Here is a 23,832-nt window from a genome sequence, read left to right as displayed (position 1 = left end):
AGTCTCCCTGGAGTGACAACTGAGCACTGGGAGTTTGTGGTAATGCGGACTGAACTCAGGGTATTCTACCTCTGAGCTACATCCCCAGCCTTTTTATTTTTTTTTGAAGCAGGGTCTTGCTAGGTTGTTGAGAGTTCCCCCAAACTGCCACATCTGGTCCCGAGACCTAGGGTCCTCCTGCCTCAGCCTCCCGAGGACTGGGATTACCCGGCAGAGTTGCCCACTGCCTCGTGCAGCCCATCTAGGCACTCCTCTTCCACCTTGAATTCCCACTCGGTGCCTCTTCCTCCGCCTAGCACCCTCAGCCGCCTTCACAGCTGTTACTGCCCTGCCGCCCATCCCCAAAGCAGGGGCCCAGCACCTGCACAGTGCCTTGACTGACTCACAGCCGGTCTCTAGGAGGTGTCTGTTGAGCTGGAGCCATCGCTGTAACAATGCACAACCCAGAGGGGGCATATGTAACAGTGACATGGGCCTCCTAGAGAGGAAGCCTTTGCTGGACCCCCACACACACACACACACACACACACTGGGGGCCCCCTGGGGGGGCGGGTCCGCAGAGAGAGGAGCAGAGGAGCCTGTGGTACCTGAGATCCAGTTTGCAATGCCCAAGGGTTTCCAGAGACCACCCTGGCAGATCACACAATCATCTCCCAGCTGTGAATGCAGCTTACCCTCCTGCTCTGACCACAGCACAGGCCATTAAAAAATGAGCAAGCCTTATCTATGGGCCATTGCTGTAACAAAACACCTGAGGCTGGATATCAGAGAAAGTAAAATGCTCACAATTATGGAGGCTGAAAGTCCAAGATCAGGCAGCCCCGCTGGTTTGGCCTCTGGCCATATCACAATATGCAGATGGCATCATGGTGGCAAATGATACAAGAGGTAGAAATCACATGGTGAGGCAGAAAGCAAGAGAGACTGGGGGGCAGGCTGGCTTTACTTATTTTTGGTACTGGGAAATTGAACCCAGGGCATTCAACCTCTGAGCTACATCCCCAGCCCTGTTTTACTTTTTCCGTTTCAAACAGGATCTCACAAAGTTGCAGAGGGCTTCACCAACTCGCTGAAGCTGACCTCAAACCTCCTGTCTCGGCCTCCCAAGTACTAGGGTTACAGGTATGTGCCACCATGCCTGGCAAGGCTTGCTCTTTTTATAACAAGCCTCTCTGGAGGCCCTAACTGCAGTTCTTTTGAGAACTACATTAATCTCTTCCAAGGCTGATGCCTCATTAAGTAGTTACCTCCCACTACGACTGACCTCTTAAGAGTCCTATCACCAACCAGTCGCCACACTGGGGACCAGCTTCCAGCATATAAACCTTTGGGGGACACAGTCAAACCATATTCAAACCCTGGCAGGCCTCAGTAAAACCTTCCACACGGAGAGAGAGTCCTGCTGGAAAGAGCATGGGAGTGCTGAGTAGTCCACACAGGAGTGTGTGTGTGTGTGTGTGTGTGTGTGTGTGTGTACCTGTATGGGTCTATGTGTGTTTCCTTGCATGGGACCATTTGTGTCCACATATGGAGGAAAACAGAAGGAGCCAATTGATACCCGGCATCCCAGGCCAATGCTAGATCATCCCTGTGCCTCAGCACCTCCTTATCCCTACACAGGAACTGCTTTTCTCTGCCTTTCTCCTTATATTCTTCCCCATCCACTGCCATCTATAAGGACAGTTCCTTAGAAGATAAATTTTTTTCACACACACACAAAATTCCTCCCTTACCCACCAGGTCTTGGCACCAATTCCTAGAGAAGGATTTTTCCAACAGAAAAGGGGGCTGCTCTGAAGCCAAACAGGCAAGCTCCCTGCCTGCCCCTCTGCAGCCCTAGTTTACAGCGCTCGAGCTTTCATCTTGAACAGTTGCCTCCATTCATGAATAATGAACGATGAAACACCAGGGTTGCCAAGGCCCTAATCAGGAAATGAGGCTCCCGAGTTGGAACACAGTGGCCATGGCTGCTGCCCAGCAGGAGAAAGATCCGTCATCTGGGGCCTCTGTTCTCCCAAGGGTACAAAGGACCCAGAATGTTTAGGGACTTGAATTGCCTGTCCTAATTCACAGGACCTAAAATCCACGGCGCAGTATTCTTCCTAAAATCTTCCCGTCCCCCTGGTCCATGATTTCCAGGGACTTTCAGTCCCAGTGAGATTTCGCCCAAGCATCTTCTGGGGGACATTTCAAGCCATCACGAGCGTGCCCCATGGGCCATGTGACCCCAGTGCCTGACGCACCACAGAGAGGAAAGAGTCATAGGGCAACCGCAGGGCAATGGGAGGGAATCTGACGAGGGGGCTATCGTGATTTTTTTTTTCTTTTTTTGCAGAACTGGGGATTGAACCGAGGGCCATTCTACCTCCAAGCTACACCCCCAGCCCTATTTTTTATTCTTTATTTAGAAACAGGGTCTCACTAAGTTTTGGAGGGCCTCACTAAGTAGCTGAGGCTGGCCATGAACCTGGGATCCTCCTGTCTCAGCCTCCCAAGTACTGGAATTACAAGCGTGCGCCACCGCGCCCGGCTCTATCAGGATAGTAAGAGACGAAAGCTACACTGTACGTAGTCTCAGTGCTATCTACCCTCGTTCCAGCATTGCACATCATATGTGGGGAGCTGAGACAGGAGGACCGCAGGTTCAAGGCCAGCCTCAGCAAGATCCTGTTTCAGAATAAAAAATAAAAAGAGCTGGGGTTGTCGCTCAGAAATATAATGCCCCTGCATTCAAAACAAGATTAACTAGGAGAAATTCCGTCTGGTGTTTTATAGCACCGGCAGGTAATTATAGCCTACAGCAATCTATGATACATTTCAAAATAACTAGAAGAGTTCAAAGGTTCCCTACATGTAGCAAAGATCAATAACTGAAGAGGTGGAAATGTGCCGGGCATGGTGGCACACGCTCCTAATCCCAGCATTCGGGAGGATGAGAGAGGAGGATCGCGGCTCGCAGACAGCCTCAGCTACTTAGTGAGACCCTGTTTCCAAACAAAGAATAAAAAATAGGACAGTAGATGTAGCTTGGAGGTAGAATGCCCGTGGGTTCCATCCCCAGACCTGCAAAAAAAAGAGATAGAAATGCTATCTACCCTCATGAAATGTACATATATTTCTATAATGTACATTATACATATATTGTATCATACATCTATATATGATAATGTACATGTATCATTATCATACAGTACCCTATAAACATGTACACATATTATGTGTCAATTCATTTTTTTTTTTATTTTTAAAAAGAGAAGATTGGATTATACCTGGAGGGCTTTGGAGGATTGGGGCAGCTGGCGTCAGTATTTTGAGTTCACCCACGTGGGGAAACTCCAAGCCGCCCAGTGGCTTCAGGCAGATGAGGAGCCCAAGGGTCAGCACTGGCCGTCCTCCTGCAGAAGGTGGCCTTCACACTGGTGCTGATGAGAAGCTTCAGGCAGCTGTGAAGACATATTTCAGCAGAATCCCTTGCTGCACTATGGATAAAATATTGGGGGGACATGGATTGAGTAACACATTTTTAACGTGTAGACACATGCTTGTATTTTCAGCAGAGAATCCATGAATTAAACTGAAGACGCAGTTACTGTGACCCAACAGCTAAGAAGTAAACCTGTTAGTATTGTAGCAATTCATGTCAGTACTATCTCTTCAGTACAAACCCCTTCTTCACAGAATAGTGCCCAGGGAAGGGCATTTTAAAATATTTGTGGCTGGGCATGGTGGTGCACGCTTGTAATTCTGGGGAGGCTGAGACAGAAGGATCACAGGTTCAAAGCCAGCCTCAACAACTTAGTGAGGCCCTCTTCAACTTAGTGACACCCTGTTTCAAAATAAAAAGAAAATAGGGCTGGGATTTTAGCTCATAGGTAGACTGTCCTTAGGTTCCATCCCCAGTGCCACAAAAAAAAAAAAAAAAATTAAGACCTTCTAAAGCACTTTATAAACACGGTCACTTCTAATATACAACCGTGAAACATTCATGTTTGTTAATTAAAGGACCCTAAACACCAATCCTAGGCCTGGCTGCTGCTGTCTGTGTCCCTTCAACCTTTACGTATATCCAGCAGGGCGTGGTGGCGCACACTTGTAATCTCAGCATTAGAGAAGCTGAGATAGGGGCATCACAGGTAGTTCGTGGCCAGTCTCAGCTACTCAGTGAGACCCTGTTTCAAAATAAAGAATAAAAAATAGGGCTGGGGGTGTAGCTCTGAGGGAGTTCCATCCCTAGTACTGCAAAAAATTAATTAAATAATTAATTAAAATTAAAAGTTCTGTATATCGTTAAGAGCCCTAACTCAAATCTTTCATTAATTTAAACCACCCTTCCTCCTAAATCAATTGCACAAAACAGTTCACGTTAGCACTAACTGGCTCCTTCCTTCCAACATACTTACTTTAGAAAATTAAAAGTACCTGGCATATGACCAAGTTCTTCGTTCTGAATGGTGAAGATCAGACCCGCACAAAGTCAGAAAGAGCCATAGGCAGCCGCCAAATGCAATGAATGACAACTTGTCAATTTTCCGTTTTTCAAGAAGAGCATCTGAAGCTACGCAAGGTCAAGTTCAGGACATGCTGCCTTCTGGAAAATTTATTTTACTTGGAATCAAGGAAATTATGAGCCAGATTTTTTTTTTTTTTTTTTTTTGTTACTGGGGATTGAACCCAGGGGCAGTCTACCTTCAAGCTATACCCCTAGCCCTTTTTATTTTTAATTTTGAAACAGGTTCTCACTAAATTGCTATACTTAGCCTTCAACCTACAATCCCCCTTGTCTCAGCTTCCCAAGTACTAAAATTACAGACGTGCTCCACCATGCCCCAAGAGAAAAAAATAAAACTTTTTGGTAATGGGGGATTGAACCCATGGGTATTCTACCACCTCTAAGCTACACCCCTCGCCCTATTTTATTTCTAATTTGGAAACAAAGCCTCACTAGGTTGCTGAGAGCCTCGCCAAGTTGCCAGGGTTGGCTTTGAACCTGTGATCCTCCTGCCTTGGCTCCAAGTATGGCGCATACAGGTGTGCACCACCACGCCCAGCTTGAAAATATCTTAAAATGGTAGTGGTGGTAGTCATACATGTCTCTGAATCTCCTAAAAACTGCGGACTCGCTGAATGAATGGCTTGGGAAGGCAGAGGGAGGGGGACCTCTAGGGGGGAGCTGAGCGGCCCCAAGCGTCTCTCCTGCAGCGGCGCTCCCGTCCACACGGGGGCGCCAGGGAGCGGCGGGGCTGAGAACCGCACACCGGCCATTTCTACCGATTAACCCCGGTGAACACACGTTTAAACCATCTGCTCATTCTAGAGCCAGGGTACCCCAGAGGTGTGAACAAGGGGACACCAGGAGTTTTGTTTAATTCACAGCCCAGATTGAATCAGCCAGCCTGTGGCCTGATGGGCTGCCACACTGTCCACTGTCCTCCCCACAGCTGGGCACCGGACACTTGGCTGCCCATTGCACCACAGAGCCGGAGCCGGCCTCAGGCTGCGTGTGCTGAGAGAGCCTTGCCTGCGCTGCCTCCTTACACACACATATGTTTACATATAGAAATTATATATATACATATATATATGTGTGTGTGTGTGTGTGTGTGTGTGTGTGTGTGTGTGTGTGTGTGTATGGGGATTGAACCCAAGGATATTTTACCTCTGAGCCACATCACCAGCCCTTTTTATATTTTATATTTTGGAAAATTAATTTAAGCCTCACTCAATTGCCACGACTGGCCTCAAACTCACGATCCTCCTCTGTCTCAGGCTCCCGAGTACTGGGCTTAGGAGCATGCACCACGCATGGCGCCTGGCTCCATCTCTTAGCCGGTGGTGACGTGACTTTCTGCTGTCGCCTGTCTGTGCTCCCGAGGGCTGATGGCTGGCATAGTGGAGCGCGCTGTCCCGGCCTGGGTCCTTGTCCGCTGGGCCAGCCACCATGCTCATGGATGGCATAGTGGAGCGCGCTGTCCCAGCCTGGGTCCTTGTCCGCTGGGCCAGCCACCATGCTCCCTCCTCCGTCCCTCAGGAGAGCCGCACCTTGCACTGGATGCACTTTCTGGATGCTTGTGCTTTGTCCAATACCCGGAACCCAGTAATGAAATTAATTCTCTTTTTCTTTTTTTTTTATTTTATTTTATTTTATTTTATTTTATTTTATTGGTGCACTGTATTCATACATCATAGTGGGATACAAACTTTTGTAGACATACATGCACACATCGCCCAGTCAGCCCCCACCCGATCCCCACCCCATTCTCTCCCCATCCCTCCCTCCCATGCTTGGCTTAGTGGTTGACATCTAGTATTATAGCAATTTATCCAAAATTAAAAATGATAATCTCACATAACAGTTTCATTTGTCTGATACCAAGCTTTTGATGACTTAAAGATAACATTTCAATATTTCTTTTTGCTTTCTTTCTTACCAGAGAATATTTTTTCTTTTTTTTTTAGGTGAAGCTATCATATATTTATTTTTCAGAAAAAAATCTATGGAATATGGACTCTAGATACCCAAAACAATCTCGAAGCAAAAACAAAGCTAGAAGATGTATATTTTCTGATTTCAAACCATATAAAGCTACAATAATTGAAACAGTGTAGTACTGTTCTAAAGGCAGATATATAGACCATTGGAGTTAAATACAAGCCTAGAGCTAACTTCTTCCCTATATTGTCAAGTTATTTTTGACAAGGTTTCCACGAAGATTTGGTGGTGGAAATAATAATCTTTTAACTAAATATTGTTGAAAAATAATAATTACATGGAAAAGAATAAAATTGGACCCTTACCTAATCCCACATACAAATATAAATCTTAAGACTATAAACTTTTAGGAGAAAATCTGGGTCATAAAACCTCACAACATTGAAATTGGCAGTGATTTCTTGGATATGATTTCAATGGCACAGGCAACAGAAGAATATACAAACTCCCTAGAAAATAAAAGAAAATATTGTATATCCAAAGACAATGTAAACAGAGTTAAAAGTTACTAATAGAATGGGATAAAATATTTCCAAATGCTATATCTGAAGGTATATTAATATTCCAACTAGAAATCCTAAAAATTAACAACAATAAAGGCAAACAATACCATTTAGAGATAGGTAAAAGACTAACATAAATAATGAATCTCCACAGATAACCAATCTTAGTTGTCTGTTGGATGGAAACTCTTGTTTCTCTGGTTCTGGTGAGTGTTACCTATTTCTTCTTTGTAGTTAATCTCTTTGAGTATTTTCTCTAGCGCTGGTTTTGAAGACATAAATTCCTTCAGTTTCTGTTTGTCATGGAAGCTTCTTATTTCTCCATCTAATTTGATAGAAAGTTTTGCTGGATAGGAAATTTTTGGCTGGAAGTTGTTTTCTTTCAGAGTTTGGAATATGTTACTCCAAGCCCTTCTGGCTCTCATGACTTGGTTTGGGAAGTCTGGAGTGATTCTAATTGGTTTGCCTCTGAATGTCACTTGGCCCTTTGTTTTTGTTGCCTTTAAGATTCTCTGCTTGGCTTCCACATTGGTCATTTTGACAATTATATGGCGTGGGGATCCTCTTCTCGGATCCTGTCTAAAGGGAGTTCTATAAGTTTCCTGGATCTGTGTATCAACCTCTTGCTCTATATTTGGAAAATTTTCTGCTATTACTTCCTTGAAGAGATTGTTGATCCCTTTGGTTTCACTTTCTTTTCCCTCCTCTATTCCAATTATTCTTAGGTTAGCTCTCTTAAAATGGGCCCATATTTCTTCAATGTCAGATTCCTGCTGTTGGATATCTTTTTCTAGATTAGAAACTATGCATTCATTTTTGGATTGCTCATCTTCTAAGAGCGAGATTCTGTTCTCCATGTGGTCTAATCGGTTGTTTGTGCTTTGAATTGAGGCCTTTACTTCATTAATTGCATCCTTTATCTCTTTTTGGCTCTCTCTGAGTTCTTTTCGAAGCACCTCTATTATTTCTACAGTTATTTTCCTGATTTGATCTTCTAGAAATCTCTGATTTTCTGTTTTATCAGGTTCTGATGTTGTGGGGTTGTGCACATTCATTATTTCAGTGTTATTTCTCTTTCCCATGATTTCGGAGGTTTGTGCCTTCTCTGGGTTCTTCCCTTGGGTCACTATGGCTTCACTTAAGGTGCTCTGGATCTCGAGTCTGTATTATCTCAGACCCTACTACTCCTTTACTGGGTTGTATCACAGAGTTTCCGACCCAGGGAGTCGATAGAGGCTGCTTTAAACTATGGGGGGTGCCAGGTTGCACGCTCTCCTATGGTGTGATATCTCTGCCACCACCACTCCCTCACTGGGTCAAGTCCCAGGAGGCACAATACTGGGATTTCTCCTCTGTGGCCCGCAATTTGACTCACTGTTCTTGAGTACGTAGATGTAGCTGTACTGGACTCGGTGAATTCACTGCTGCTGCCGCCGCCGGTGGCAATATGGCGCCTCTGCCACGCCCTCGGCCATGAGGCTGGCGTATTTTTTCTTCTCTGGTTTTGATTTCCACTCTGAATCCCTGCAGCGTGTGCTGAGCTCAGCCACTGGGAGCTTTAAATGCTGTCTGCGCCGAAAGATCCCGCCTGGCTGTTCCGCATCGGCTCACCTCGGCTTGCTGTAGCCGTCCGCTGAGTTCGCCGCTGCCGCCGGCAGTATGGCGCTGCTGCCGCGTCCTCGGGCGCGTGTGTCTCCTCTGTGGCCCTGAGCTCTGTTCTCAGTCCGCTTTCTCTCTGGAGCCTGGTGGTTTTTTTGTTTTTCTGGTGATGGTGTTTTCTGGCTATGAAAGGCGCTCTTTTTATGGTAATGGAGATTGGTTGTTAGCGGGACTCTTAAGCCCCGCTTTTCTCGGTCGCCATCTTCCCGGAAGTCCAAATTCTCTTTTTCTGTAGAAAAAAAAGTTTAAAGATCACCACTTTGAAAAACCAGACTCCTGCAAGCCACGCCCCCTTCCTTTCAGGAAAACCTACAGCTTGAAGGGAGAGGAGGGGAAAATAGCCAGTGGCCTAAGCCTCAGGAAGACCAAGCCCAGACACGGGGACCATTCCAAAGAAATTCAGGAAATTCCCCCTCACGGCCGAATTCCCTGGTTTGAAACATGGAAGGAAATTGGATCCCCAGGGTAATGAGCATACACTCAGCGAGACGCAGGCTAGCTGGGCGCGGTGGCTCAGGCCCGCAATCCCAGTTCTTGGGAGGCTGAGACAGGAGGATCGCGGGTTCACTGCCAGCCTCAGTAACTTATGAGACCCTGTTTTAAAATAAAAAATAAATAGGGCTGGGAGTATATCTGAGAGATAGAACACCCCTGGGCTCAATCCCCAGTACAATAACAACAACAAAATAAGACACGCAGGTTACAAAACGGTGCGCCTGACTACTTTCAGATCCAACCCTGGAAGGCGATTCATTCTGGGTGGAGGGGTGATGGATTGTATTTTCCGCCCTTCATTTTCAGTACGAGCCATTAACACTAGGGGAGACGGGCAATTACAACCAAAAGGAAGGAAAGGTTGACAAAGCCATGGTCTTTGACATCTGTGGTCACGCGAGCCAGCCCTGGAAGCAGCGCTGGTGCGTGAGGCCCGCCCAGCAAGGGGCCTGGCTACCCGCGCTCGTGCCTGGGCCCAAGCGCTGCGAGCTCCACCCGTGAGCCTCTGAGCCAGCACCTGGGCTGCTCCTCGCTCCACCCACGCCCCCACCCACTCAGCAAGCTTGCACCGAGCACCCAGCACTGGCCAAGACAAGGGCTCTTCCCAAACCTCGCACATGGACAGCTGTTTTCTTTTTGTTGATATGAATTTGGTTTGGTTTTGTGCTGGGGATGGAACCAAGGGACATTTAACCTCCGAGCTATATCCCTAGCCCTTTTTATATTTTATTTTGAAACAGAGTTCCCCTAAGCTGCTGAGGCTGCCCTGGAACATACCAACCTCCTGTCTCGGCCTCCCAAGTACTGGGATACAGGTGTGTGCCACTATATCCAGCTTCTGAAGACATTTAAAAATGAAGGTGATTTCGGCATGTGACACACTCCTGTGGTCCCCACAGTTGGGAGGCTGAGACAGGAGAATCACAGTTCAAGGGCAGCCTCCGCAAATTAGTGAGGCCCTGTTTCAAAATAAGAAATAAAGTAAGGCTGAGGGTAGAGCTCAGAGGTAGAAAATTCCCCTAGGTTCAATCCCCAGTACCACAATCAAATAGAATCAAATAAAATAAAATGAAGAATTAGCTGGACGTGGTAGCACACACCTCTAACCCCAATACTTGGTAGGCTGAGACAGGATTGCAAGTTCAAGAGCAGCCTCAGCAATTTAGCGAGACTGTCAGCACCCTAGTGAGACCCTGTTTCAAAACAAAACAAAAAATTTAAAAAGGGATGGGTGTATATCTCAGAGGTAGAATGCCACTGAGTTCAACCCCCAGTACCTTATTAAATAAATAAATAATGTTCATCAAAAATTAAAAGACAAGCCGGGCGTGGTGGCGCACGCTTGTAATCCCCGCGCTTGGGAGGCAGAGACAGGAGGATCGCGCAGGTTCGAAGCCAGCCGCGCGCGCTGGCTTAGGAGACCCTGTTTCCAAATAAAAATGTAAAAATAGGTCTGGGAGTGTAGCCCAGAGGTAGAAGGGCTTCCAGGAACCCCAGTACCACCAAAAAACAAGGGATCAAAGCCCCTCCCACGGGCATCAGTGGTTACGCTCTTTCAGGCCCCCCATGTGGGGAGCCGTTTTTGTCTTCTATCTTTCCTTGACTTAAATAAACTTTCACATTTCTGCACACTTAATTAGTCCTTGAACTTCCTTTGTTGAAATCCACTGGACGAGACCCCAGTAAGAGGAGACATCCTGTTTCCCAAGGACTCCGCACATCTTATTTTACTGGTACTGGGATTGAATCCGGGGGTATTCTACCTCCGAGCTATACCTCCCAGCCCTTTCAATTTTTTTTTTTTTTTTATTTTGAAGTCTATCTAAATTGCGGAGGCTGGCCTCAAACCTGCAAACCTGCTGTCTCAGCCGCCCAAGTACTGGGATTGCAGGTGTCCACCAAGACGCCCAGCTAACTCCACACATTTAAGTGAACTTATTAAAACATGAGTCTTGAAGGTGGAATTCAAAAGCAATGGCCCCCAAATCCAACAAAAAGGTTTACGTGACACCCTGGGCTTTTATTAACCATCTCTACACATGAAGAGATTTATTGTATGTGGCTATGTCGAGTGAAAAGCAAGATGTGAAGATTAAAACTTTCTGTGTATTCTCATCTGAATTTAAAGGGAACGTCTTATATGCTACTGATGCTGTACCCAGAAGCACTGAGATACCCAGCATCCCCTCTTTTTGGAGACAGGGTCTCGCTAAGTTGCTGGGGCTGGCTTTGAACCTGTGATCCTTCTGCCTCATCCCTCCAAATACTGGGATTACAGGCATGTGCCACCTACTCAAATGGAAAAAAATTTTAATGTATGTGGTACTGGGGGTTGAACCCAGGGATATTCTACCTCCGAGTTACACCCCCAGCCCATTTTGTGTTTATTTTGAAACAGGGTCTCACTAACTTGATGAGCGTTTCACTAATTGCTAAGGCTTTCCAGGAACCTGCGATCCTCCTGTCTGGGCCTCCCAAGTACTGGATTAGAGGTGCCACTATACCTGGTTGGAAATAAAATTTTAATTCAGAAGTTCTGCCTATTTGTCCAGGGCTATTACTCCCTAAGCCAGTTTCTCCCCCAGGCCTAATTCCTGGGAAATTTACCAAATTCCTGGGAATCTATAAATCTTAAAGTTATCCAAGAAATTCACTCACTTAGGATAAGTACTCTGTGTACTATTGATTGACCTTCCAATAAATAGTTTAAGCTAGAGAGATAGTGAGAGATTGAGAAACCCAAGGTAGGAAACTTTCCAGCTTATCTTATTTTATGTAATATTGGGTTCTGCGATTGAACCCAGGGGTATTCTCCCCCGGAGCGGCACTCTCAGACCTATTTTATTTTAATTTTTGAAAGAGGGTCTCACTAAGTTGCAGAGGGCCTCGCTATAAATGGCTGAGGCGGGCTGCCAACCTGTGATCCTCCTGTCTCAGGCTCCCAAGTGCTGGGATTACAAGTGTGCACCACCACGCCTGGCTCAGGTGCCTTATCTATTGCTCACACAACAGAGATCATTAACAGGGACTCAGGAAATGACCACATCACCATAAACCGTCCTGCGATCCCCAGAGGTCACATACCTTCCCGCACCCACCCTTCACCAAGTTTCCTTTAAAAAAGAGACCGAAGTGCCCCTCCCACTCTCCTCTTCCCCCCCTCCTCCCCTCCTCCCCCTCCTCCCCTCCCTCTTTCCCTCCCCCTCCCCCTCCCCACATCCTCCCCTCCCCCCTCGCACTCCCTGCCTCTCTCTCTGGAGATCGCCAACATGCGTCGTCAATGTGCCCTCCTTGCTTTCCTGAATGAACTTCTGTCTGCACCTCTGTCTTGAGTGTGTGGAAGCTCTCTCTCTCACATCGCGTAAGCCGAGGGCCCTGTGCGTCCTGAGCTGAGTCCCCTCAACCCATCAGCCCCTTCCCGTCTCCCTGAGACCTCCTCTGACCCTTCTCAGAATCGTTTCTTCTCCCACGACAGGATGCTCCCATGACATTGTGTGCACCTGAGATTATTTGATCACATTTGACTTCATAAAATGCCACCCGCACGTGATTCAAACAAATATTCCCCTTAATCCTTCGCTGTCAGCTTGACTATGGCGTCTTCGCTGGGAGATGACACGTGCCCTTTAGTAGCCTGTGACCCCTCGGAGCAGCTTTAAGAGTGACTGTTGCTGGGCGTGGTGGGCACGCTTGTAATCCCAGCATTCAGCATTCAGGAGGCTGAGACCGGAGGATCACCTTTCACAGACAGCCTCAGCTACTTAGTGAGGCCCTTTGCAACTCAGCGAGACCCTGTTTCAAAAGAAAGAATATAAAATGGGTTGTGGGTGTAGCTCGGAGGTAGAATGCTCCTGGGTTACATCCCCCAGTACTGCAAAAAAAAAAAAAAAAAAAAGACTGTTGGCCAGCATGCCTTCCAGATAGAGGTGTTCAGTGTGCTCTGGTCCCAGCGTGAAAGTGACAAAGGCCAGAGTCACGGCGGGCCCACCAGGGACTCCGACATCAAGGACAATAAGCCTTTGTGTTACCAACCTCTGAGATGCACACTCCCGAGTAGCCTCGAAGTAGAGTGTGCGGAAGGTCGGCCTCGCCGGCTGGAGCACTGCAGACTGCCGTCCTCAAGCACAGCATGCGTTCTGCTAGGACAGACACTGGCTGGGCACAACCACAGACATTTTGTGGCATGCCTTACTGTCTGTTCTACTTTGAAGCTTAAGGTCAAGAATCAGCTGATAGCCAAGCTGTGTTCTGTCAGCAAAACTCCCAGAACAATTAAGGCGCCATTAAAACTGTCACAAAGCTGTTTCCAGAATCAGAATAAGACCCCATTTTCAGCATGTACATTCTGGCTCCTCTTCCTTGGGGCCCTCTGGTTGCTCCAAACAAGGACAAGGTCACCAAAGGACAAGCCTGAAAGGCCTTGTAGATAAGTAACCTGGTCATGCGGGGCCTTAACAGACCTTGAGACCGTTTCTACAACAGAAACTTCCAGAGGTGTTTATGCAGGGGAAGGACAGATCTGGTATCTTAGATGTCCTGAGGCCTTGTTGGCTAGAGGATGATCTGAATCCTCTAGAGGAGAGAGCAGTGGTGGCACATGCCTGTAATCCTAGTACTTGGGAGGCTGAGACCGGAGGATTGCAGATTCCGAGGCCAGCCTCAGCAGCATAGTGAGACTCTTAACCCCCCAGTGAGACCCTGTTTCAAAACAAAAAAATAAAATAAGGATAAAGGTGTAACTCCAAGGTAGAATGCCCCGAGTTCAATCTCCAATGCCAAAACAACAACAAAAAGTGATATTAATTTTTCACAAATAACAAATTGTCGATACTGACCAAAAAATCATTAAACTGATACAGTATCTTATAAAGAAAAATAAATAATTAAAAACAATCAAATAAGAACATCCTCCGAAAAAATGCTTGGAGCCAAATGTTTTTGTGGTTGAACTCTGACACTGCAAGTGAACAGACAGTTTCACGTTCTTTCAACTGGCATCAAGGATGAGAAATAAAATTTCCAATTCCTCCTAAAAAACAAGTCCGGCGCACTCGTAAAACTTGTCCAGGCCAGCCTTCCTCTTCACCTGCAGAAGAAGAGCGCAAACCCAAATCATACGTGGGTACAGACACTGTAACTACTAAGAAAATACACACAAGTCCATTCAAAGCTAGGACATCACTGGGCGTGGTGGCGCACGCTTGTAATCCCCGCGCTTGGGAGGCTGAGACAGGAGGAGCGCAGGTTCCAAGCCAGCCTCAGCTACTTAGCGAGGTGTTTTCTAACTTAGTGAGACCCTGCTTCAAAGAAAAAGACAAGGTTATGCCGGGCGTGGTGGCGCAGGCTTGTAATCCCCGCGCTTGGGAGGCTGAGACAGGAGGATCGCACAGGTGTGAAACCAGCCTCAGCTACTTAGTGAGGCTCTCAGCAACCTAGTGAGACCCTGTTTCCAAATAAAATATAAAATGGGTCTGGGAGTATAGCCCCAAGGTAGAAAGCCTCTGGGTTCTACCTCCAGCACCACCAAAAAAAAAAAAAAAAAAAGAAAAAGAAAAGAAAAAGAAAAGAAAAAAAGAAAAAGACAAGGCTAAGAATGTAGCTTGGAGGTAGAACCCCTGCTCAGAATATTCAGTTCTCAGTGTCCCCCCACAGTCTCTATATATGAATAGAATAAAATGGCATACTATTATAATATGTATTAATATAATTTTTCTCTTGTCATACTGGGGATTGAATACAGCAGTATTCTACCTCTGAGCTCCATCCCCAGCCCTACTTTATTTTTTATTTTGAAACTGGGTCTCACTAAGTTGCTGAGGCTGTTCTTGAACCTGCAACCGTCCTGTCTCAGCCTCCCAAGTACTGGGATTACAGGCGTGTACTACAATGCCCGGCTTAATATAATTTTTCATGTCCTCTTATAAGTTTCTAAGAAGTCGATAATAAAATTAAAAACTTCCAAGCCAGATGTGATGGCGCACACTTGTAATCCCAATACTTGGGAGGCCGAGACAGAAGAATTACAGGTTTGATACCAGCCTCAGCAGCTTAGTTCAGCCCTCTGCAACTTAGTGAGATCCTGTTTCAAACTAAAAAATAAAATATGTCTGGGGGTATAGCTCAGAGGTAGAACACCCCTGAGCTCCCCAATTCCCAAAAAAAGTTGGGAAGAAGGTAAAAAGATCATTTTCTATAAAGGCTACAGAGATAGGATAAAAGAAATAGGCAAAAAGGAGACATAAAAGAAGGAGGGGAACTAGAGAGCCTAACTATGAGAGCCTTATAATAAAGCTCCTCACCCCCTAAACCAGGCCTGTCACTCCCAAGTTTCTGGGAAATTTAAGTATCTTTACTCATTAATATTTTTTTTTGGTGGTATTGGGGTTCCTGAAAACCCTTCTACCTCCGGGCTACACTCCCAAACACACAAATATATATATGTATGTATGTGTATATATATATATATATATATATATATATTTTTTTTTTTTTTTTTTTTTTTTTAAACAGGGTCTCTTAAACTGTGCAATCATCCTGTCTCCACCTCCCAAGCGCGGGGATTACAAGCATGTGCTACCACACCTGGCTACTCATTCACTTTTGATAAATACCTTGAGACCTACAGAGATATCTGTAGACTAGACAACAGAGACCACAGAAAAAATCCAGAAAGGGGCCAGGTGTGGTGGTAATGCACCTGTAATTCCAGTATTTGGGAGGCTGAGACAGGAAGACCACAGGTTCAAAGCCAGCCTCAGCAGACCTTGTTTCAATTATATTCATATATTTTAAACACAAGAGGAATCAACTAAGACATACTAGTTATCCAGTGTGGAAGCTAGTTTAAAATTAACTTATATAAGCATTAGCTTCCTATAGATCAGCAATAAAAATAACAACAAAAAATACACCATCCAGTTGAACAAAAAATGTTACATACAGTAAAATATAAATAAAGAACAAAAAAAATTTTACAGTGCTAGGAATTGAACCGAGGCACGTTCTACCTCCGAGCTACACCCCCAGCCCCTTAATTTTTTTTTTTAATTTTGAAACAGGGTCTCACTAAGTTGTTGAGGCTGCCTTCAACCTATGAGCCTCCTGTCTCAGCCTCCTAAGAACTAAAATTACAGGTATGTGCCATCACACCTGGCTAGAAACATAAAAAGAAAACCTGGAAATGTACTTTAAAGTTTTTAAGAGTTCTAGAACTACAATTACTAAGGGATTTAAAGACTTGGCCAAGTGGAAAGATGTACAATAATATATTTCTAGATGGGAAACGTATATCTGAAACTCTGCAACTTCTCAGTAGACACACCAGTGCGCCAGCACAGAGCACCTCCGGGCTAAGACCCTGGGCCCTCAAGGTCTTTAGAGTTACACCTGGTGATTCCCGGGATATTCCAGGCACAGTCACTGGCAGGAATGCTCTGCTCTCTGCGGCAGGCCCAGCCAGCTGCCTCCCTCCCTGCCACCAGGTGACACAGCACAGGAAACCTCTCTCCGCACTCCCTAAGTTACACAACACTCGAAGCAAGCAGTGTTGTGCGGCACATGTTTACCAACCAGCTCTCTGCGGACAAAAAGATTATTATAAGTGTTAATAACATGAGGGAATGAGGGATAGGTAGCACATGATGAATAAATAATAATATACAACATTTGTTAAATCCAGGCCCTCTCTATTTTTGGACAACTTGCAATCAAAAAATGATCTTTAGGCCGGGCGTGGTGGTGCATGCTTGTAATCGCCGCGCTTGGGAGGCTGAGACAGGAGGATCGCACAGGTCTGAAGCCAGCCACAGCTACTGAGTGAGGTTCTCAGCAACTTAGTGAGACCCTGTTTCAAATAAAGAATAAAAAATAGGGCTGAGGTGTAGCTCAAAGGTAGAATGCCCTGGGGTCCTATCGCAAAAATAAAATAAATAAAAAGGAAAGAAAGAAAGAGAGAAAGAATAAAAGAGATGCAAAGAGCTTTGAATAATAAGAATAAATAAAATAATAAATGTAATAAAATAGGAAGTGATAGATTTGCGTATTTATTACCTTTTCTTATTGTATAATATAAGCTGATTGTAAGCTGATGTAATTTAATTTTTTTTTTTTTTTTTTTTTTTTGGTGGTAGTGGGGTTCCTGGAAGCCCTTCTACCTCCAGGCTACATTCCAAGACCTATTTCATATATATATGTATATATATATATTTTTTTGGAAACAGGGTCTGTTAAGCCAGCAAGGCTGGCTTCGAACCAGCGCGATCCTCCTGTCTCTGCCTCCCAAGCGCAGGGATTACAAGCGTGCGCCACCACTCCCGGCTATAATTTAATTTTTAATAATGTTACCATTTAACAACTGAGGCATGATAGGAGGAATAAGTAGGTAGGAAGGAGACATAAAGACAAGGAGAACCTGACCTTATTTTTATTTTAATTTCTTTTGTGTGTGTGAGTATACCCGTAGGTATATTGATAGGTCAGCAGGGTTTTGGTGTCTACTCTTTCATACTAAATTAGGAATGCAGCTTTACAAAGTAAATAAACGCAAGATGTGCAGCTAACCCAGGAGCTGTTCAGTGAGCTGCCACCCCACGATGATGTGAACACAGCCCAGCCAAATCCTTGTGAAAAGGTGCTGGTGAGCAAGGCGTGTGGCACACACCTGTGACCCCAGCGCTTGGGAGGCTGAGACAGGAAGATCGCAAGTGTAAGGACAGCCTCAACAAAGACTGAGACTTAAAAAACCTAGTGACACCTTGTTTCAGAACAAAAAATAAAAGCTGGGGGCATAGCTTGGAGGTAGAATGCCCCTAGGTTCAATTCTCAGTAACACACACACACACACACACACACACACACACACACACACACACGCGCGCGCTGGTGGAGGTTATCAGACACCTTTTAATGTAGATCCCCAATCCTCTGGCCAGATCCTTCCTTTTAAAACAAAATTAAGATTCTTATCTGGAGAAATTCCAATTCTTGCAAAAGAAGAAAAGAATACTACAGTAATGGTCACAGTGGCCGTATGCTCGAGGGAGTGTAGAGCCCCACATGAAGGGACTGGTCAGGGAAGGCCCTGAAGAGGGTGACCTGGCATGCTTGGCCAAGGAGCAATGGGAGTTTGCAGATGAACAGAGGAAGGCAAAGACTGGCCGAGCCGGAGGGAACTCACTCCCATGGCACTGCACTCCATGGCTGTCCTTGGTCCTAATGACGAGCCCATCAACTTCAGCCCAGTATGATGGCGCACCTTTATAATCTCCATTCTTGGGAGGATCGCAGGTTCAAGGACAGCCTCAGCAAATAGTGAGACTCTCATTAACCAAGTAAGACCCTATTTAAAAAAAAAATTGGGCTAGGAATGTAACTCAGAGTTAGAATGCCCTGGGTTTGATCCCCAGTGTGACACACACACACACACACACACACACACACACACACACACCTCATCACCTTCTACAAAAATTGTCAAGGGTATTGGTCCCAAGGTCACATGTAGCTCACCCCACCTGACAAGTTGCTGAACATTTAATGCCCAGAAGTCTCTCTAGCTGAAAGTATTTTGGTTTTTTTTTTTTTTTTCATTTTACCAAACAACAAAGACTATTGCAAAGTCCAGAGTTTCTCTTCTCCACTGGCAGGAAGCTCAGCGGTAATATGTGTTTGTATGTAGTAAGGGCGTAGTAAGCACGTTTTCTCATGTATCATGTATAACACTGTTGTGGGAACCAGGGTCCTACTGCACTGGCAGAGAGAAGCTGGAGAAGGAAGGAGGTTTATTCAAAGCCAGCCTCGGGGAAGAGGAAACCATTTCTACACCAAAGCTCTAATCTTAGGGGGAGAGGAAGAGACACAGAAGCAGCTTCTGTGAGAGGAAAAGGGGGCACAGGGAGCAGAAGGCAGGAAACCCAGGAGGGTGCCCTCTTGTAAACACAAGCCGTGCCACTCCTGGCAGCCTCTTTATCACATCAACAAATCCCCCGCCAGGGGCCAGCATCTGCGTGTGCTTTTCAGATAGACTGGCTACCTTCCCAAAGGAGAGAGGCCTGACAGAGCTTGCTTTGGAATTCAGAACACTTTGTAAGAGAGGCTGCTAAAGATGGGGAGGAGGAGATTAGGGAAAGTTTGGAAGGGGAGGAGGAAGTAAGAAAAACATCTTTCCAAGGGAACAGGTCTGTCTTCTGCCCAGGTCCCGAGACTCTGTAACACTGAATTTAAAGCGATGGAGTAATTGATACAGCAGAGAAAATGTCAAAGCAGAGAGCAGACAGTGGCATGATTACTGTCCTTGGCTTATATCCAACCTTACTGTGGAAACCAGGAGCAGAAAGCAGATTTTTTTTTTTTTTTTTTTTTTTTTTTTGCGGGTCTGGGGATGGAACCCAAGGGCATTTGACCTCCGGGCTACACCCCCTGCCCTATTTTTTATTCTTTATTTTGAAACTGGGTCTCACTGAGTTGCAGAGGGCCTCACTAAATAGCTGAGGCTGTCCGCGAACCGCGATCCTCCAGGATTCAGCCTCCCGAATGCTGGGATTACAAGCGTGCGTCACCACGCCCGGCAACAGAAAGATTTTTAAAATTTTCAAGTTTTGCCAGAAAAGTATGTGTAAAATTGGGGCTAAGAAAGGTTTCATTGTGTCGGGCGTGGTGGCGCACGCTTGTAATCCCCGCGCTTGGGAGGCTGAGACGGGAGGGTCACACAGGTTCGAAGCCAGCCTCTGCTACTTAGTGAGGCTCTCAGCAACTTAGTGAGATCCTGTTTCCAAGTAAAAAAGTATAAAATAGGTCTGGGAGTATAGCCCGGAGGTAGAAAGCCTTTGGGGTTCACCCCCAGTACTGCAAAAAAAAAAAAAAAAAAGAGAAAAGAAAGGTGTCATTGCTGAAAAGAGGTGAACAGAAATTAGCAAGACCCTGCCCATTGCAGGCCCAAAGGCACCACCACAGAAACTTGTTTGAAAGAGGTCAGTTTGACAGGACAGACTGGGCACCATGCTCAGCTCCTAGACACTCAAGGCCAACACAGTGCTGTCCAGAGGGCCCTGCTGCTGCTTGAGTTAACGGCAGACCTTGGCATCACCCACATGGCGCTGGTCCCCCAGGAGTGCAGGATGCTGGAGTTTAGGGGTTATGGAGGCTTCCCCCAGATTTCAGAGGAAAGCCTGGGGCCAGGCGAGGTGTAGCGGGTTCGGAATCCCTGTGGGAAGCTCTGAGGGGGCGATTCGTGAAGCTGTGAGGTGAAGCTGAAGTCGCAGTGGAGACTCCCAGAGTAGAGATGCCAGGACCATGGAAGGTGGCTGAGGAAAGCTGTGATCTGCAGGCAGCGGCCAGGCTAAGAGGGCAGCGACACCAGGTGCGAGCAGCAGGGCTGCGGCCCTGGAGCGCGTGTGCCCGAGATGCCAGACGCGCAGCTTCAGGACTCAACGTCCACCCTGACGGCTTTGTCCACCCTGATGGCTTTGTTTTGGTCCCAGTCTGGGCCCTACTCCTCCCTTTTTTGAATGTACTTGTTTACTCTGTGCCAGTCTATGCTGGAAGCATGTGCCTTGTCTTTTATTTTTTACAGGGGTTCACAGTTAAAAGTTGCCTTACGTCTCAGTGCAGGCACTGACTCTGACTATGGGAACTCTTGAAGATGGACTAATTGTATCTTACAGTTGTAAGGTGGGCACCAGCTTCTGGGGGCCAGAGGTGGAATGTTCAGCTTGGTTTTAAAATATCCCCCCAAACCTCCTATGTTAGAAATGCAGCCAGGCTCAGAGGCCGGACATAGCCGGAGGGGATGGACCCCTCCCTGTCGTCCCTGCCCCTCCCCAACGCCTTGAGCCCAGCCCCACCCTTTCTCTCCCTACATGCCCTAAAAAAAAAATTTTTTTTTCCAGTACTGGGGATGGAACCCAGGGGCACTCTACCTCCGAGCTACATCCCCAACCCTATTTTTTTTATCCTTTACTTTGAAACAGGGTCTCATTGAGTTGCAAAGGGCCTCACTTAATAGCTGAGGCTGTCTGCGAACCTGCGATCTTTCTGTCTCAACCTCCCAGATGCTGGGATTACAAGCGTGCGCCCCCACGCCCGGCTCATGCCCTAAACTTCTGCTACTGTGGTCTCTGCTTGGAGCTAGCTGACCATGGACTGGCCCGGAAACTTCTGGAATCATGAGCTCTAAAATAACCTTCTTTCTCTAAGTTGTCCTTGTAAGGAATTTTGGTCAGAACAACAAAATCCGACGACGATGTGGCCTGGCCTGGTTCTCTCGGGCGCCACATCTGACCCACTGTAAGGTCCTTCAGTTAGAACACAAACAGGCAAATGAAGGGAGGAAGACAAGGTGATGAGCGTGATGTGAAAGTCACCAAGAACCCATATCTCGAGGGCCAAAGGCCCCGACTTGGAAGTACCGTCAACAGTCTCCATATGTCGAAGGCACAGACACACACACACACACAGAAGGCTTGACGTGGCAAGTCCGCGACTCCTGGGCAGTCCCCCACATTCCCTGCCTCTCCCTCGCGCTGCCTCTGAACGAACACTGGTGAGCACAAGTACCAGGGTTTGGAGGGAGTCGAGAGAATGAGTCTTTTGTGCCAGTTTGGACCCTTCGCTATCCTAGCCAACATTTACACACCTACTGTCATGTCACACCGCTGTTATTTATTTATTGGTGGTACTGGGGTTCCTGGAAGCCCTTCTACCTCCGGGCTACACTCCCAGGCCTATTTTATACTTTTTTATTTGGAAACAAGGTCTCTTAAGCCAGTGCAGCTGGCTTCGAACCTGCGCGATCCTCCTGTCTCTGCCTCCTGTGAGCCACCACGCCCGGCCACATAGCTGTTATTTAGAAGTGTCTTCTCTCTTCTGAGACCTCCTTCAGGCCCTTGGCATCGCGTTGCTTCTTACCCACACCATGATTCTTTGACCCTCTCAGCCTCTGGACACACAGTTTTCCACTCTAGATTTTGATCACATATTGCATTTATGCCTCTTGTGGAAAACTCCCTGGTGTATTTTCAGCATCCTCTTAGGCCCCACACATGCTGTGTGCTGTACATTAAAGACAGATTTGACCGCCTTCAACAGGTCAAAAACTTTTTCACAAGGAAAAACACCTCGCCCTTCGCCTACACCAAGTGATTATCTTTACAACCAATCTCTACAACAATTTTCAAAGCAAGAATTTGGTATTTTAATCTAGTAGTTTTACTTACCTTATTCTGATAACTTTGTTAGTTATATGTGAAATGTCAGAGCTTGGGATTTCTCAGGGAGGTTACTATCAGAATACTTTGACCTGTTACTGATTCTCCAAAGTTAAAGGGATGTGTGAAGACACCTGCCAGTTGAAATACTGTGATTTTGAAAAGTGCTAAAAATAAGGCGGAATGAAAACTGAACTCATTTAGTAATCTGGGGACAATGTAAACACAGATGAGTTTTCAAGACTCCTTCTGAGGCAGTAACACCAGAGGGGGATCAAAAGATGACATTTTAAACTTACCAGGACTTTGGACAAGTGACTGAGTCTGTTCCCAAACCCTAAAACGGCAGACAGGCCGGGTGCGGTGGTGCAGGCTTGTCATCCCAGTACTTCAGAGGCTGAGACAGGAGGATCGCAGGTTTGTGAGCCAGCCTCAGCAACTTAATGAGACCCTGTTTCCAAATAAAGAAGAAAATAGGGCTCAGGGCATAGCTGGAGACAGAACATCCCTGGCTTCCATCCCCAGTCTCCACCACACACACACAGGCAGATGGATGTGATTATAAAAAGGTCCACAATACAGGAGCCTTGCGATGATGGAATTGTTCCATATCTTGACTGCTTCAGTGTCAATATATTGGTTAAAATATTGTATTATGAGGCCGGGCATGGTGGACACACTTGTAATCCCAGGATTTGGGAGGCTGAGACAGGAGGATCACGTTTCTCAGACAGCCTCAGCTACGCAGTGAGGCCCTCTGCAACTCAGTGAGACCCTGCTGCAAAAGAAAGAATAAAAAGTAGGGCTGAGGGTGTAGTTTGGAGGGCAAATGCCCCTGGGTTCCATACTCAGTACCTCAAAAAAAAAAAAAAAAAAGAATTCATTTGTAAATGGTGCCTTAAATTTGAAATTACTTTCAAAGCTACCTCAGGCAACTAACTCCCTGTCTAATTTCTATTTGGTGAGACACCAAATTACTTTGTTTAGCAATGATATAACCAGAAGGTGGCGCTATTGTCACATAAATATCCAATAGTAAGACATTATTAACCTTTTTTGGGGGGAGGGGAGTACTGGGGATTGAATTCAGGGGCATCCTACTTCTGAGCTACCCCAGGCCTTTTTATAATATGAAACAAGGTCTTGCTAAGTCACCGAGGGTCTCTCCACGTTGCCCAGGCTGGCCTCAAACCTACGACCTTCCTGCCTCAGCCTCCCAAGGTACTGGGATTACATGCATGTGCACCCACGCCAGGCAGTGCCATTCACTTTTAAATGTCCTAAGAATGGATTATGAAGATTGCATTAACTAAAATTTTAAGTGCTAACCTCAGTTTAGCAATATTCTCAATATAAATATTGACTTGATGTTTGAAAAAACTTTTATAAATCATTTAAAAATGGACAAAGCAATTTTGAATCCCTGCAGAAGGCAGCAAATGAAAAATACCTACACATCTAATTAAGTGTCCATCCAATCATG

This window comes from Muscardinus avellanarius (genome assembly GCF_963383645.1).
Source record: "Muscardinus avellanarius genome assembly, chromosome: 4".
NCBI classification, from domain to species: Eukaryota; Metazoa; Chordata; class Mammalia; order Rodentia; family Gliridae; genus Muscardinus; species Muscardinus avellanarius.
This window is presented reverse-complemented; position numbering follows the sequence as displayed.